The following is a 15,791-nucleotide window of genomic DNA, read 5'->3' on the forward strand; positions in this document are numbered from 1 at the left end:
AAACACTCAAACTCAGTGTGAAAGTGTGTTTCAGTACTGGTTCGTTTCCTGATAGATTGCTAGAGCCAAAACTGAAAAATAAACATTATCTGGGGAATAAAATTAGTAATTTTCACCGATAATTGTAATTTTCACGTGAAAATATTAATTACGTGGTTTTGGCGCTAGTAGGACTTAAGCTTCAAATTTCTGACTTACCGCCCCACCCTGGCCCGCGGTAGGCCAAAAGGTTATAGTAAACGGCTCATGTCTTAAAGCCGTCATAGTTATTCGTCTATTACACGTTACCTTCGAGCTCGCATTACCATTCTGGCAGAGCTCTGTATTGTCAAATATTCAGACAACCTGCTTTACCTGGTTAGTATCTCCTGTCTGCCAAACCATCGTGCTTGATGGAAAAAGCTGGTTCGTGTGTATGTTTTTCAATCAACCAGACCGGTGGGTTTTTTTTTAAATAACAAGGAAACAATATGCAATCCCTTGGCAAGACCCACTGTGGTTCCAAAAATACAATTACAAAAAACAAACAACAAGAATTCTGATGTAATGAATATGTCTCAAATGAACTTTTGTCTGACTGATGGTAGTACTAGTAGTTCCAAAATAGCGTTTTCATTGTATATGTGCCGGATGTATGGTGTTTTCCGCTATTAGGATAAGGATAAGGATAAGATTTTATATAGTCCATGAGGGTAACCTCACAGAAATTCGGGCTGCTTTCTCCCTGGGGAAAGCGAGCTGCCATACAGTATACGGCGCTACCCATTTTTTTTTCCTGCATGCGTGTATTAATGTTTACAAGCCCTGAGACTTAATGCCGTGTGAGATGGAATTTTTTACACTTTATTCCAAGTCACACGGGTATTTGATGGACATTTTTATAATCATTAATCACAAGTGCTTTTAAATGCACGCGTTGACGGTAAAACAGCTACCCTGTGGATTTTTTTACGTCCATTTCAAACAGCCAAAATAGCTACGGAAGAGCTATCAAACAACAGTTAGTTTGATGTGCTGAATACAATGCCGTCTCGCTGGGCGTTTTAGTGTGTTTTATGGCCACAAAACGTTTCAGTGATTCAAACCTAAAACATACATTTACACACAGAAACGTTTGTTATTTCACCGGTGGTGTTGTATACGGTGCACAACGACGATAACAAAGTCATCAGATTGAATTTGAAATGGGTCAGTTGATGAGCACGTCAATCGATCGGAATTTTTACCTACACGACGAAAGTTTTATCGACCTGGGGCAACCGAGTAAATACATTTGGACAGCCTGTTATAACGTTACGAATTCCACTGCCTGGAGAAGTGTGTGTGTGTGTGTGTGTGTGTGGTGTGTGTGTGTGCGTGTGTAGGGGGGGGGGGGGGTCAGCTTCTTAGATCCACGAGTCCTAGGATCCAATGGATCTAAAGGTCGATGGATTGAGCTTTGCGTCCGCTGGGTCCATCGACTTTTTATCCTTCGACATACATCAGGATCCAAAATGACGATGGATTTATTTATTGAATCATATTGTAGCATAGGGACTTTGTTTAAACAAATGGCCAAGAAGTGACAAATCAACTGACCGAAACAAGCAGAGACCGAAACAAGCAGAGACCGAAACAGAGACTGACGCCTCATTTTAAAAGTGAATAGAACAGAAAAGTTGGAAACTGAACCAGCAACAAAATGCGCTCAGTGCACGCAACCGGAGCAACACTATAACACCTTGATGAGATCACTTCGTGAGAGAAGAGATGAACGGCCCTTTCAGAACTACAGTGGGACCCCCAACCCTCCCCTTTTTTTAAGACATGTGTTATCTCCTTTTTAAGACCTGGTTTCTCAGACTCTCTGCACAGAAGCTCTTTTTGTTTGCCTGTTTACCTCCCATTATCAGACACCCTAAATATCAGACCTACTTATCCTCCCAGGTTCTTGGTGGTCCTAAAAGGAGGTACCACAGTATGAACCTGTCAAGACAGCCCATCCAACCAACACCAACCTCTCCCCATCGCTTCCCCCCTCCCCCCCCCCCCCCACTTCTTCTGATCCCAACTCTCCCTCCTGAAGGCATGCAACGCCTTATAATTAGATTCAGTGCCCATGATCGATAAGGGACGCAGTTATCTTTCCTTGATCGTTGCTTGGGGGAAATCGGTTTGGACCAAAACGTTTCCTTTTCGCATCCCCACTTTCCTGTGGCTTCAGTATGACACTCTAGAATGCAGTGTTCAATTATCATATCTCCCCCCATGCACATATATGTCGTCACCTGTTTATGTATCTGATCGGGAAAGAGACACACAAAAAAGGGGGGAGGGGTTTAGAGTGTGTGTGTGGGAGGGGGGGGAGGGTTACCTTTTAAATTAACTGTTATTTTTGTATTGACGGATTTCCGGCTCTTTTTTAAATCTAATAATCTTTCTTCCTGGGGTTTGTGTGTTCCTAATTTGGCCTGTCCATTTCATTTTTCGAAACAGGCAATAAGAGTACTTCTGAAACGAAGCTACAGCTGCATATTGCGACCCTTACGTCTTCACCACTTCCCTCACCATCAAACCCTTTTTTAAATTCATTCTTTTGAACTGACAAGTCTCCCAATCGTTTCAACTAACCCGGATTTTTTAAAGATTTTTTTTAACAACAACACCAATACAAATTCTTTTTCTTCGTCTTCATTCATGGACTGAAACTCCCACGTACACTCGTATTTTTGCACGAGTGTGTTTTTACGTGCACGACGGTTTTTACCCCGCCATACGCCGATTTCGGGGGACATTACAAACTCAATCCATATCCCCTCAAGCAATATCTATATATATATATACGACTAGTGTCTGTGTGTGTGTGTGTTTGTGTTCGCGATGCACGGCCAAAGTTCTCGATGGATCTGCTTCAAATTTGGTGGGCATATTCAAGTAGACCCCGGACACAACCTGGTCGATGAGAATTTTCAACACGTGCTCTCAGCGCGCAGCGCTGAACCGATTCTGGTTTTTCTGTTCATCTTCCCAGATCCATTCCCAGTAACTCTTCCTTATCTTCTCCAGTGTTTTGCGTTTATCTCCCGTCCTTCGTGTGGCGTCAATCCATATTCCCGTTTCTATTTTTAGAAGGTCACTGTCGACAACGCTCAATCCATATTCCCGTTATATTATTTTTAGAAGGTCACTGTGCCGGCTTCGCCGGGAATAACTCTTCCTTATCTTCTCCAGTGTTTTGCGCGTTTATCTCCCTTCCTTCGTGCGGTGCGCCGGCAAAGCCGGCGTACACCCGGCAAACCCGGCAAAGCTGGGTATTCGGCTCGACTTCTTCCAGGCGAAGCCGTACCCGGCGAAGCGGGTATTCATCTAGTATATATATATATGCGACGTCATCATCAACTCCCACTGTTCTGGTCAAGGATTTCTGCTGCGACTACAATCAACGATATCACATCGACCAGACCCACACGGATCAACCTCTCCTTCACCTCTATAAAAACGTCAGTTGTTGCAAAGCAAAGCGCGCGCCAGAGTTGAAGAGATCGAGTGAAAACTTCTGAAGAGTACTTTCCCCAGCTAATCAGAAACTGGGATGGAAGTTTCTTTTTCCCGTAAGTGGAGAATTGTGTTGACAGAGACGGTCTGGATACAGTCACTGTCTCATTGATCTCTTCTAATGTCAAGCCGAACAGAGATAGCATGACCCCCCCCCCCCCCCCCCCCTCCCCCGTCTCTCTCTCTTCTTTAAGTCTAGCCGAACAGAGATAACATAAAAAAAACTCTCTCTCTTTTCTCTCTCCCTTCCCCTCCCACACGCATTCTCTCTATCTCTATCTCCCTCCCCCCCCCCCCCCCTCTGTCCCCCTCACACGCAATCTGTCTCTTTCTATTCAAAGTGGCAAACTTCTGAATTATCTGTGTGCTTGAAACTACATAACAGAGCAATTTAATTTGTAACTGGGAAAATGTTTCCAATCATCGTTGGGGATTTACAGATAATATCAACTTGAGAAGCACAATTTATGTGGTGTGACTCCATTAAAAATGCAGAAAAATAGAGCAGTTTGTTGGCCAAGGAAACACACACAGTTGACACAAATTTAATCAAAAGTAGCATCAAATGGAAATCATGCACCTCATTGCAAAAACTGACAAAGTTTCGATAGGCCCAAGTCATGAGGGGACAAAATAACTTCAAGATATCTGGATGATAGCAAAGTATAGTTACAGTACTCTCTGTTTCATGACAAAACTGCTTCGGGCCATGATCATGAGATGAAAGCGAACCACTCTCTGTTTCATGTAATCTCAGGTCAAAGCAACCCCCGCCAGAAATCAATCAATGAGTGTTGCTTCTCAAATTGGCCTGGTCTCTGCTTTGGACGTGGATCAAGAATGGCTTTTGCCTGCTTATGCAACCGCAGCACGCAATGCCAATCAGCCGGAAGAAACAAGAAGATCTGATCGATTAGTGGGCTAATTTTGATAGACAGCTGCCCCTTCTATTTTATTTCTCTGCGTGCGCCTGAAGCTTTTTGATGCTTCTCCACTGTAAGATAAGTGTAAAATTAAAAAGTTTGGAAAGTTTTGCATCGCTGTACTGTTGTTTTGTCTCTGTTGTCTTATAAATTATGCTTCTTCTGTTTTTCTCTTTTAAAAAACAAACTGTACTGGGGTTTTTTCTGTTGTCTTATAAATTGCGCTTCTTCTGTTTCTCCTTTTTTTTTTAAACATCGACTAAAGAACATTTTAATGAAATTTCAACTAAGAGGAATGCCTCCAACAAAAAGAAAACTATCGACCATTCCCCAACACAAGAAAAATACTGGTAATGACATTCATTTAAGTTAAACATGGGAAAATATTCTGTCAATCTCACCAATTTTCCCCTAAGGCCAAAAAAAAAAAATTGTCTGTTTCTGGTAACATGGCTAAAAAAAATAGGGTCGGTAGGTCGGCATTTTTTTTTATTTTTTTTTTAATTTTTTTTACCCCAAATGTAGACCTATGAAACTAACTTTAAAAATCGCGCAAAGAGACTGGATTCACTATACATAGAGACAAGACACTCAACACATTTACAAATCGTCAGCGGACTTTCGTTTTCACACGTTTTTATATTTAGTCAAGTTTTGACTAAATATTTTAACATCGAGGGGGAATCGAAACGAGGGTCGTGGTGTATGTGCGTGCGTGCGTGTGTGCGTGCGTGTGTGTGTGTGTGTGTGTGTAGAGCGATTCAGACTAAACTACTGGACCGATCTTTATGAAATTTGACATGAGAGTTCCTGGGTATGAAATCCCCGAACGTTTTTTTCATTTTTTTGATAAATGTCTTTGATGACGTCATATCCGGCTTTTCGTGAAAGTTGAGGCGGCACTGTCACGCCCTCATTTTTCAACCAAATTGGTTCAAATTTTGGTCAAGTAATCTTCGACAAAGCCCGGGGTTCGGTATTGCATTTCAGCTTGGTGGCTTAAAAATTAATTAATGACTTTGGTCATTAAAAATCTGAAAATTGTAAAAAAAAATAAAAATTTATAAAACGATCCAAATTTACGTTTATCTTATTCTCCATCATTTGCTGATTCCAAAAACATATAAATATGTTATATTCGGATTAAAAACAAGCTCTGAAAATTAAATATATACAAATTATTATCAAAATTAAATTGTCCAAATCAATTTAAAAACACTTTCATCTTATTCCTTGTCGGTTCCTGATTCCAAAAACATATAGATATGATATGTTTGGATTAAAAACACGCTCAGAAAGTTAAAACAAAGAGAGGTACAGAAAAGCGTGCTATCCTTCTTAGCGCAACTACTACCCCGCTCTTCTTGTCAATTTCACTGCCTTTGCCATGAGCGGTGGCCTGACGATGCTACGAGTAAAATGGCATTGCGTTCAGTTTCATTCTGTGAGTTCGACAGCTACTTGACTAAATATTGTATTTTCGCCTTACGCGACTTGTTATATTTAGTCAAGTTTTGACTAAATATTTTAACATCGAGGGGGAATCGAAACGAGGGTCGTGGTGTATGTGCGTGTGTGTGTGTGTCTGTGTGTGTGTGTGTGTGTGTGTGTAGAGCGATTCAGACTAAACTACTGGACCGATCTTTATGAAATTTGACATGAGAGTTCCTGGGTATGAAATCCCCGAACGTTTTTTTCATTTTTTTGATAAATGTCTTTGATGACGTCATATCCGGCTTTTCGTGAAAGTTGAGGCGGCACTGTCACGCCCTCATTTTTCAACCAAATTGGTTCAAATTTTGGTCAAGTAATCTTCGACGAAGCCCGGACTTCGGTATTGCATTTCAGCTTGGTGGCTTAAAAATTAATTAATGACTTTGGTCATTAAAAATCGGAAAATTGTAAAAAAAAATAAAAATTTATAAAACGATCCAAATTTACGTTTATCTTATTCTCCATCATTTGCTGATTCCAAAAACATATAAATATGTTATATTCGGATTAAAAACAAGCTCTGAAAATTAAATATATACAAATTATTATCAAAATTAAATTGTCCAAATCAATTTAAAAACACTTTCATCTTATTCCTTGTCGGTTCCTGATTCCAAAAACATATAGATATGATATGTTTGGATTAAAAACACGCTCAGAAAGTTAAAACAAAGAGAGGTACAGAAAAGCGTGCTATCCTTCTTAGCGCAACTACTACCCCGCTCTTCTTGTCAATTTCACTGCCTTTGCCATGAGCGGTGGCCTGACGATGCTACGAGTAAAATGGCATTGCGTTCAGTTTCATTCTGTGAGTTCGACAGCTACTTGACTAAATATTGTATTTTCGCCTTACGCGACTTGTTATATTTAGTCAAGTTTTGACTAAATATTTTAACATCGAGGGGGAATCGAAACGAGGGTCGTGGTGTATGTGCGTGTGTGTGTGTGTCTGTGTGTGTGTGTGTGTGTGTGTGTAGAGCGATTCAGACTAAACTACTGGACCGATCTTTATGAAATTTGACATGAGAGTTCCTGGGTATGAAATCCCCATACGTTTTTTTCATTTTTTTGATAAATGTCTTTGATGACGTCATATCCGGCTTTTCGTGAAAGTTGAGGCGGCACTGTCACGCCCTCATTTTTCAACCAAATTGGTTCAAATTTTGGTCAAGTAATCTTCGACGAAGCCCGGACTTCGGTATTGCATTTCAGCTTGGTGGCTTAAAAATTAATTAATGACTTTGGTCATTAAAAATCGGAAAATTGTAAAAAAAAAAAATAAAATTATAAAACGATCCAAATTTACGTTTATCTTATTTTCCATCATTTGCTGATTCCAAAAACATATAAATATGTTATATTCGAATTAAAAACAAGCTCTGAAAATTAAATATATAAAAATTATTATCAAAATTAAATTGTCCAAATCAATTTAAAAACACTTTCATCTTATTCCTTGTCGGTTCCTGATTCCAAAAACATATAGATATGATATGTTTGGATTAAAAACACGCTCAGAAAGTTAAAACAAAGAGAGGTACAGAAAAGCGTGCTATCCTTTTTAGCGCAACTACTACCCCGCTCTTCTTGTCAATTTCACTGCCTTTGCCATGAGCGGTGGACTGACGATGCTACGAGTATACGGTCTTGCTGAAAAATGGCATTGCGTTCAGTTTCATTCTGTGAGTTTGACAGCTACTTGACTAAATATTGTATTTTCGCCTTACGCGACTTGTTGTAGTTCATTTTCTCACCCTGTCCTTTACCACCAAAAAAAAATAAAAAATTTGAGTTTGGGAAAAAAAAAGTTTAGGGTCGGCGCCGAAATTTAGGGTCGGTCGGGTGACCAGAAACAGACAATTTTTTTTTTTTTGCCTAAGGGTATGTGGTAAGCCAAGGTGAGTATCAAGTGTGGAGGATGGGGTGTGTGTGGTGGTGGTGGGGAGGGGGGATCAGAAGGCCTATGAACTGGTCACAATATTTCATCAAGGTACCTTAAGCCCCCCCCCCCCAAAAAGAAAAACCAAAAAAAAGTTGTATGTTTCTGGTAACATTGCTGCAAAAAATAGGGTAGGTAGGAAGGGATTTTTTTGTTTTGGTTTTTTTGTTTTGTGGTCAGGGTAGAAAATAACTATATACAGTGACGCAAAGAGACTGGACTTACTATACAAAGAGAAAGACAACACATTACAAAACAAATGAGACAAAAGGGATGCGGGGTTATCCCCCTTGTGTCGTCTGCCGTCTGTTACTTTCGTTTTGACGCTTTTTTTCTTTTCTTTTTGGTTCACGTAAGTGTAGCCTATGCGATGCTAACTTTTGTCTGTCTGTGCGTGCGTGCGTGTGTGATAGAAACTTTAACATTTGACTGAACACCGAAATACTAATTTTACCGGGTTATTATCCAAGCAACAGCTTCAAAGTATTGAAGCAATGATCAACATTTCGTCGGCACGTATGTAGATAAAGTGTGTATCCAAAGAAAACGGGTGGTGGTGGGTTTTTTTTTTTTGGGGGGGGGGGGGGTGGTGTAAAAACAGGTGACTGGTTTGTGTTGTGTGTGGCATGTAGACCAGGTCAGGGGTCAAGGTTAGGTCAGATCGCGTGAAGGATTGTGGTATAGATACAGTTCTCACCCAGCTGCAGTTCGCCGATTCGGGGAAGACGATTTCACATTGTTCGGTTTCGTAGCGGCTCCAGAAATAATAGATAAAGAAGATCAAAGGAGATTTCCTACAGGTTGATCTGCACAGCGTGTTTTCAGTGTCTGCGCGAGGAAGCGCTGTCGAAAGGGCAGTGTCGATCTCAGTGGCAGTCGTGTCCCCGTAAGTAGGCTACAGACAGACAGATCTAGATCTAGCGTCTCCCACTCTTGCACCGTGTCTATGCTTACTGTGTGTGTGTATGTGTGACGGAGTGATTGAGTTTGTGTTACTGTTTGTCGATTTCTGACGGGAGCCTTGAAGGCTTCGCCTCTTGGTTTTTTTTACAAATGCAATAAAAAGACGTCTAGGGTCGGCGGGAAAAAACTAGGTAGGGTCGGGTGACCAGAAACATACAACTTATTTTTTTTGGCCTTAGGTGCAGTCAAAAAGGAGACATGCAGTCAATAAGGAAACTCATTATTAAGGAAACACCCTACCCACACACACTCACTTCCATGTAACAGTAACATTGATTCTCTTTATGCTTTGTGCTGCTATAAAATGACAGGTACCAATATAGAGTTGTTTCCTCTTTAAATATAAAATTCTGTCTGTCTCTCTTTCTCTCTGAGTCTCTCACAAACACACAGAGACACATACACGAAATAAACAAACATACGCACACACACACACACTGACATAGTGACACACACACACACACAGTGACATATATTATACACACAAACATACACACACAAAACACACACAGTGACAACACACCCACATAGACCACTACAAACAGCCCTTGTGGTCTGAAGCCCTAAGCTTTCTCAGTGGGTGCTGGTGATTAGAAAGCCATTCATCAACAGAGGCCCCATGTTGACACTGACACAGAGAGGTAGCAAAAACAACACCTCTGTTCACAAGACTGGGTTTTTGACATTGTTTCTATTGTTACTTTTGAGAGTCTAAAGTGGTATTTTTCATGTAATATTTCATGACAAAACAGAAACAACACATATTGGACTAGTATATAAAGCGCACACTTTCAAATACTCAGACTTTATAATTATATATATGAAGTCTTATATCGCGCGCGTATCTCCAGACTCCGACTCAAGGCTCAGGGATCTATTTATGCCGTGTGAGATGGAATTTTTTTACACAATACATCACGCATTCACATCGCGTCGACCAGCAGATCGCTGCCATTTCGGCGCATATCCTACTTTTCACGGCCTATTATTCCAAGTCACACGGGTATTTTGGTGGACATTTTTTCTCTATGCCTATACAATTTTGCCAGGAAAGACCCTTTTGTCAATCGTGGGATCTTTAACGTGCACACCCCAATGTAGTGTTCACGAAGGGACCTCGGTTTTTCGTCTCATCCGAAAGACTAGCACTTGAACCCACCACCTAGGTTAGGAAAGGGGGGAGAAAATTGCTAACGCCCTGACCCAGGGTCGAACTCGCAACCTCTCGCTTCCGAGCGCAAGTGCGTTACCACTCGGCCACCCAATCTTCAAGTGCAAGCATAGCATTACTTCCATTTGAACGCTCACCGAACTGGAACATCCTGGCTGCTTTCTGTCGAGAGTGAGACATGTTCAAAGAATTTATTTCTGTGGACTATCCAAACGGACAATCAGTTCCTCTGATCGGTCAACAGCCACCGCTCTAATTCGTGTGACTCGCAGCCGTTTGTTGCATTTAAGATTCAGAGGTACACAATAAGTTGAATAACGTGCTATTGCAGATAAGCTTACAGCGAGTCGCATTGAAATCACAAACTGACGACTAAATTGTGAAAAAAAGGAACCTGGATCACACGGGTTCACGATGCAGGGGTAAGATAAACCACGCAAAAATAAATTCTTTGAAAATTGCTCGCTCTTTACGGAGGGCACCTAGTATGTTCTCAAGCGGTGAGTGTTTAAATGAAAGGGTGTTTGTACTGTGTGTAAAAGCATGACAGTGTCTGTGATGGTTTACGGGAGGCTGACTGTGCCTTTAAAGTGCTACATCATGATATCTGACACAGTGACAGTGACATTGACGACAGTGCCATATTGTGTGCAAAGTTTTCGCACAAGTTTGTAATCATCATCACAAAAAGCTGATCACCCTGAAATGTTTCTTTTATCCTAAAATCCAAGTTAACAACAAAATTCTGTTATGAAGATCAGAAGTAATTAAGACAGTGAGAGAAAAGGAACACACACAAAAATTACTAATCCAGTAATAATAGTACTGAGTAATACATTTTAAAATGTCTGCGTGCTAAAGGACTTTTAAGTCTGGTCTTACTCTTAGTCTTATATATTTATATATATATGAAGATTCACTAGCTTCAATGTTAGCTAGGTGGCATCTTGATGATTACCAGTGAGGACTGGAGGTACAGTTTAAGAGAAATAAATATAGTGCCTTGGGGCTATACTTGATGGTGACAACTCTGTTTGAATACCAAGCGCGTGCGAATGCATTTGGGCGTAAAAGTGATGTGAGAATTGTGATAGTAAAATAATCTGAACTTTAGCTTGTGTTAACTCTCTAGTCCAACTCTTGCTGCAATAATGACTGTGTTGTGACTCATAGTCTTGTGGTGGTCTCCTCATTTCACACCTCATTTTTATTTATAACAATAGGATCATTCATAACATTCCTAAAACAGTCAAATAGATTTTCAAGTTCAACATACCGTGACTTTTAATTTCCTATAGCCTAGGCCTAATGATAATTCAAGGTAAAACTAAAAGTGACATTTTGCTCCCAAGCTCTTCTCTCACTCTCAGGCTAGAAAATACTTTCAATTCATTTCCTCGCCATTTTGACCCAGTCTCATGAATGAGTTCTTTATTTTACCAGAAAAATTTTGGTTCAAAGCAACACAGTTTTCCCGTTATGTCTTTCAAAACTCGGGTACAAAGCGACTCGGAAAACGTATGCTGTAACCCCCCACCCTTTCCCGCTTTTCCTTTTGTTAAAATGACAACTTCGATGTTGGGTCCTGTAGTGATCGCCGCTTGTTTCTCACAAAATTTAAGAATGAAAGTTGCACAAAATGTAACTTACTTAACAGACGTGGATTTGTCGTTGGAATTCAGAAGGGATGTAAGCACTGTTGGTGAAATAGCACCAAATCGCAGGGAATGTCCTACCACAGGTCCGTCTGCCACTCGAGCGAGTGTCACCGGATATGATGTTTCTGAGGAAACTCCCAGAAAATGTACCCATTAAAGTTATACGTCATTAACTACTGTGTATATGTTACAGTCAAATCGGGAAATCAGGTATTTCACGAGAATGTCTGAAAGTTTAGGCATTCATGGTAAATACCTGGTTTGATCAGGCAATTCCGGAAATGACTGAATTTTTTTAGGCACTATCAGGAAATGACTAAAAACTACTTGTGCAAATTTCCCGTTTTGCCTGACTGTTAGGCAAAACGGGTTGTTCTGAGACCTTGTCTGTTTTTACCTCGCCTGCCTTGAGCATGAATTTCTCTTCTAGCACATTGTCTATTCATCGTTTTCCCCATTTCACTGAGTTCGGAGTGATTGCAGTTTGTTTTTTTACGGGTGCAGGTCACTACCGCGAGTGTAACACTATCACGTGTGTAAGACTACGAGCACTAATTTATTGTCTTTCTTTATTTGGTGTTTAACGTCGTTTTCAACCACGAAGGTTATATCGCGACGAGGGAAAGCGGGGAGATGGGATAGGGGAAAGGGGGGGGGGGGGGGGGGAGATGGGATAGAGCCACTTGTTAAGTGTTTCTTATTCACAAAAGCACTAATCAAAAAATTGCTCCAGGGGCTTGCAACGTAGTACTTCTTCTTCTTCTTCTTTGTTCATGGGATTAGACTCCCACGTTTACTCGTGTTTTTAGCATGAGTAGATTTTTACGTGTATGACCGTTTTTACCCCGCCATTTAGGCAGCATACGCCAATTTCGGGGGATGCAACGTAGTACAATATATGACCTTACTGGGAGAATGCAAGTTTCCAGTACAAAGGACTAAACATTTCTTACATACTGCTTGACTAAAATCTTTACAAACATTGACTATATTCTATACAAGAACCACTTAACAAGGGTAAAAGGAGAAACAGAATCCGTTAGTCGCCTCATACGACATGCGGGGTGCAGAGAAATAAGGATGTGGAAAAGAAGACTTTTGGTAAGTGAAATAAAGGTGATGGATCCAGTCAGGTAGAAATAAGACAACAAGAAAAGAATTGGAAAACTGCAGGGAATAGTAGGGAGAGTTTTCTTGGAAGGAAATATAGGTGAAAGGACTGGAAAGGCAGAAATAAGACAAAAGAAGAGAAGAAACAGAACCGTTAGTCGCCTCTTACGACATGCTGGGTAGCATCGGGTAAATTCTTTCTAGTCCCAACCAATATGGGACTCCCCCTAACCCGCGGGGGGTACGAATTTATTGTGATTTTCTCGTAAAGTTCGGAGTGATTGGAGTTTGTTTTTACATAGCCGGCCTTGAGCACGAATTTATTTTGAGTTTCTCGTATAGCACATTGTCTTTTTACATTTAGTCAAGTTTTGACTAAATGTTTTAACGTAGAGGGGGGAATCGAGACGAGGGTCGTGGTGTATGTGCGTGTGTGTGTGTGTGTGTGTGTGTGTGTCTGTGTGTGTGTGTGTAGAGCGATTCAGACTAAACTACTGGACCGATCTTTATGAAATTTGACATGAGAGTTCCTGGGTATGAAATCCCCGAACGTTTTTTTCATGTTTTTGATAAATGTCTTTGATGACGTCATATCCGGCTTTTCGTGAAAGTTGAGGCGGCACTGTCACGCCCTCATTTTTCAACCAAATTGGTTGAAATTTTGGTCAAGTAATCTTCGACGAAGCCCGGACTTCGGTATTGCATTTCAGCTTGGTGGCTTAAAAATTAATTAATGACTTTGGTCATTAAAAATCTGAAAATTGTAAAAAAATAACAATTTATAAAACGATCCAAATTTACGTTCATCTTATTCTCCATCATTTTCTGATTCCAAAAACATATAAATATGTTATGTTTGGATTAAAAACAAGCTCTGAAAATTAAATATATAAAAATTATTATCAAAATTAAATTGTCCAAATCAATTTAAAAACACTTTCATCTTATTCCTTGTCGGTTCCGGATTCCAAAAACATATCGATATGATATGTTTGGATTAAAAACACGCTCAGAAAGTTAAAACAAAGAGAGGTACAGATCTAAAGCGTGCTATCTTTCTTAGCGCAACTACTACCCCGCTCTTCTTGTCAATTTCACTGCCTTTGCCATGAGCGGTGGACTGACGATGCTACGAGTATACGGTCTTGCTGAAAAATGGCATTGCGTTCAGTTTCATTCAGTGAGTTCGACAGCTACTTGACTACATGTTGTATTTTCGCCTTACGCAACTTGTTTTTTTCCCCTTTTACGACCCCAGCCATTCAAAGTTTTATAGTAGGCTTCTGTGCTGAAATGCTTTCTGACTCTCACCAGAAACACAGATTGTGAGCGGTAGGCATTCTCCGATAATGCCTGGCAGCCTATTTCAGTCAATCACCGATAGTGCCTAAACAATTTCAGTCATTTCCGGATTTGCCTGATCAAACCAGGTATTTACCGTGAATGCCTAAACTTTCAGGCATTCTCGTGAAATACCTGATTTCCCGATTTGACTGTAACATATATATATTACGGACGGGGGACTCAGAAGAAGAAAAAAGTCTCGTGAACCCTCTGCGTGTGAATTAACTTGTAACAAAAAACAAAAAAGCAATCGCAAATTATAAACAAGAAGAACGAAAAGAGGAGAACAAAATTGTACAAAACGATGTAACTTACGCGGCAAGACTTAATTATCAGGCCTAGCTGCGGCTGTGAGAAGAATTTTTAAAAGAGAAGACAGAAAAATAACGTTGTTAATATGCTTGAGAATGACTGAACTGAAGGGAAATCATGCTGATAATCGGCCAGTGTCACGATTTCATCTTTCGCCTGTGTACATATTTCCCCCTCGATACTACTCAAGACTGAAATGTTGTTTCCTGGTAAAATTAAAAAGTGAAATTATTTATGGACGAAAAGCACATTTTTTTACTTTTGTGTAAATAATGCATTATTTAGCTAAATGTTTTAAATAATGCTTTATTTAGCTAAATAATGCATTATTTACACAAAAGTAAAATAATCACATTTTTTACTTTTGTGTAAATAATGCATTATTTAGCTAAATAAAGCATTATGTATCGATTGGAGATTGGATTTCCCTTCTTTGAGTCATGTGACGTCAGAGGCCGACAAAACTTTATAATTTGGCTTTTCAGGTTGACCGAAACTTCAAAGGAACTCAACAAAAAAACGTCATGTGTTTGATTGCATGTGTGTGTGCTGTTCAATGTCAAAACAACAACAAAGTGAGTACATGACGTGTGTTTTGTAGTTCCTTTGAAGTTTCGGTCAACCTGAAACGCCCAAATATGAAGCTTATGTGTTTGATTGCATACATGTGGATTGCATGCATGTGTGTGTGTGCTCGTTCAATCGTCAAAACAACAACAAAGTCATAAGAACCTGAAAGGAATTCGATCGATACATAAATGTTATTTGCGTGTTTGACCAAAATATGACATTTTACACAGATCTCGACAGTCATTGTTCACCTCGACCGCTAGCGCGGTCTCGGAGAACAATGACTGTCTCGATCTGTGTAAAATGTCATATTTTGGTCAAACACGCAAATAACGTATAATGTAGCTAAATAATGCATTATTTAGCTAAATAAAGCATTATTTAGATCAACACGAAAAAACGTAATTTCTTTACAAACGGATTGCATGTGAAGGAATTATTGGTTCTTCAAAAACGTGTACCGAGTTGTTACGTCCCTTGAATAAGAAGGGAAACATTTTAGGATGAATCAAATTTCTAAGTTAAATATAAAAAAAAATTGGTTGGACAAATTTGGCCCCATGAATGTAAGGTACACAGGGTCGCTCATCAGTACTAACGAAGAGGGCCCCAAAGGGGGGGTATCATCACGATCACGGGAAGGGAAATTTTCGCTTTCACGATCACAGTTACCTTGATTTTTGTTTTCACGATCACGAACACCAGTGGCAAATCACGGTCACGGTAAAAGTTGCATGTACAGAAAGCACGTGTCAAAGTAAACACAACCACAC

The 15,791-nt window shown here is 40.1% G+C and overlaps 1 protein-coding gene across 1 annotated transcript in view; it reads right to left on the minus strand.

Moving 5' to 3' along the window:
- The window catches only part of LOC138958210 (oxysterol-binding protein-related protein 3-like), a gene marked incomplete in the record, with an annotated part of 100,054 nt that extends 88,279 nt beyond the window's left edge, over positions 1-11,775 (minus strand). The window contains 1 exon segment of the mRNA XM_070329304.1: positions 11,675-11,775.
- Positions 11,776-15,791: the final 4,016 nt, after the last annotated feature.

This window comes from Littorina saxatilis, linkage group LG2, assembly GCF_037325665.1.
Source record: "Littorina saxatilis isolate snail1 linkage group LG2, US_GU_Lsax_2.0, whole genome shotgun sequence".
Taxonomy (NCBI): Eukaryota; Metazoa; Mollusca; class Gastropoda; order Littorinimorpha; family Littorinidae; genus Littorina; species Littorina saxatilis.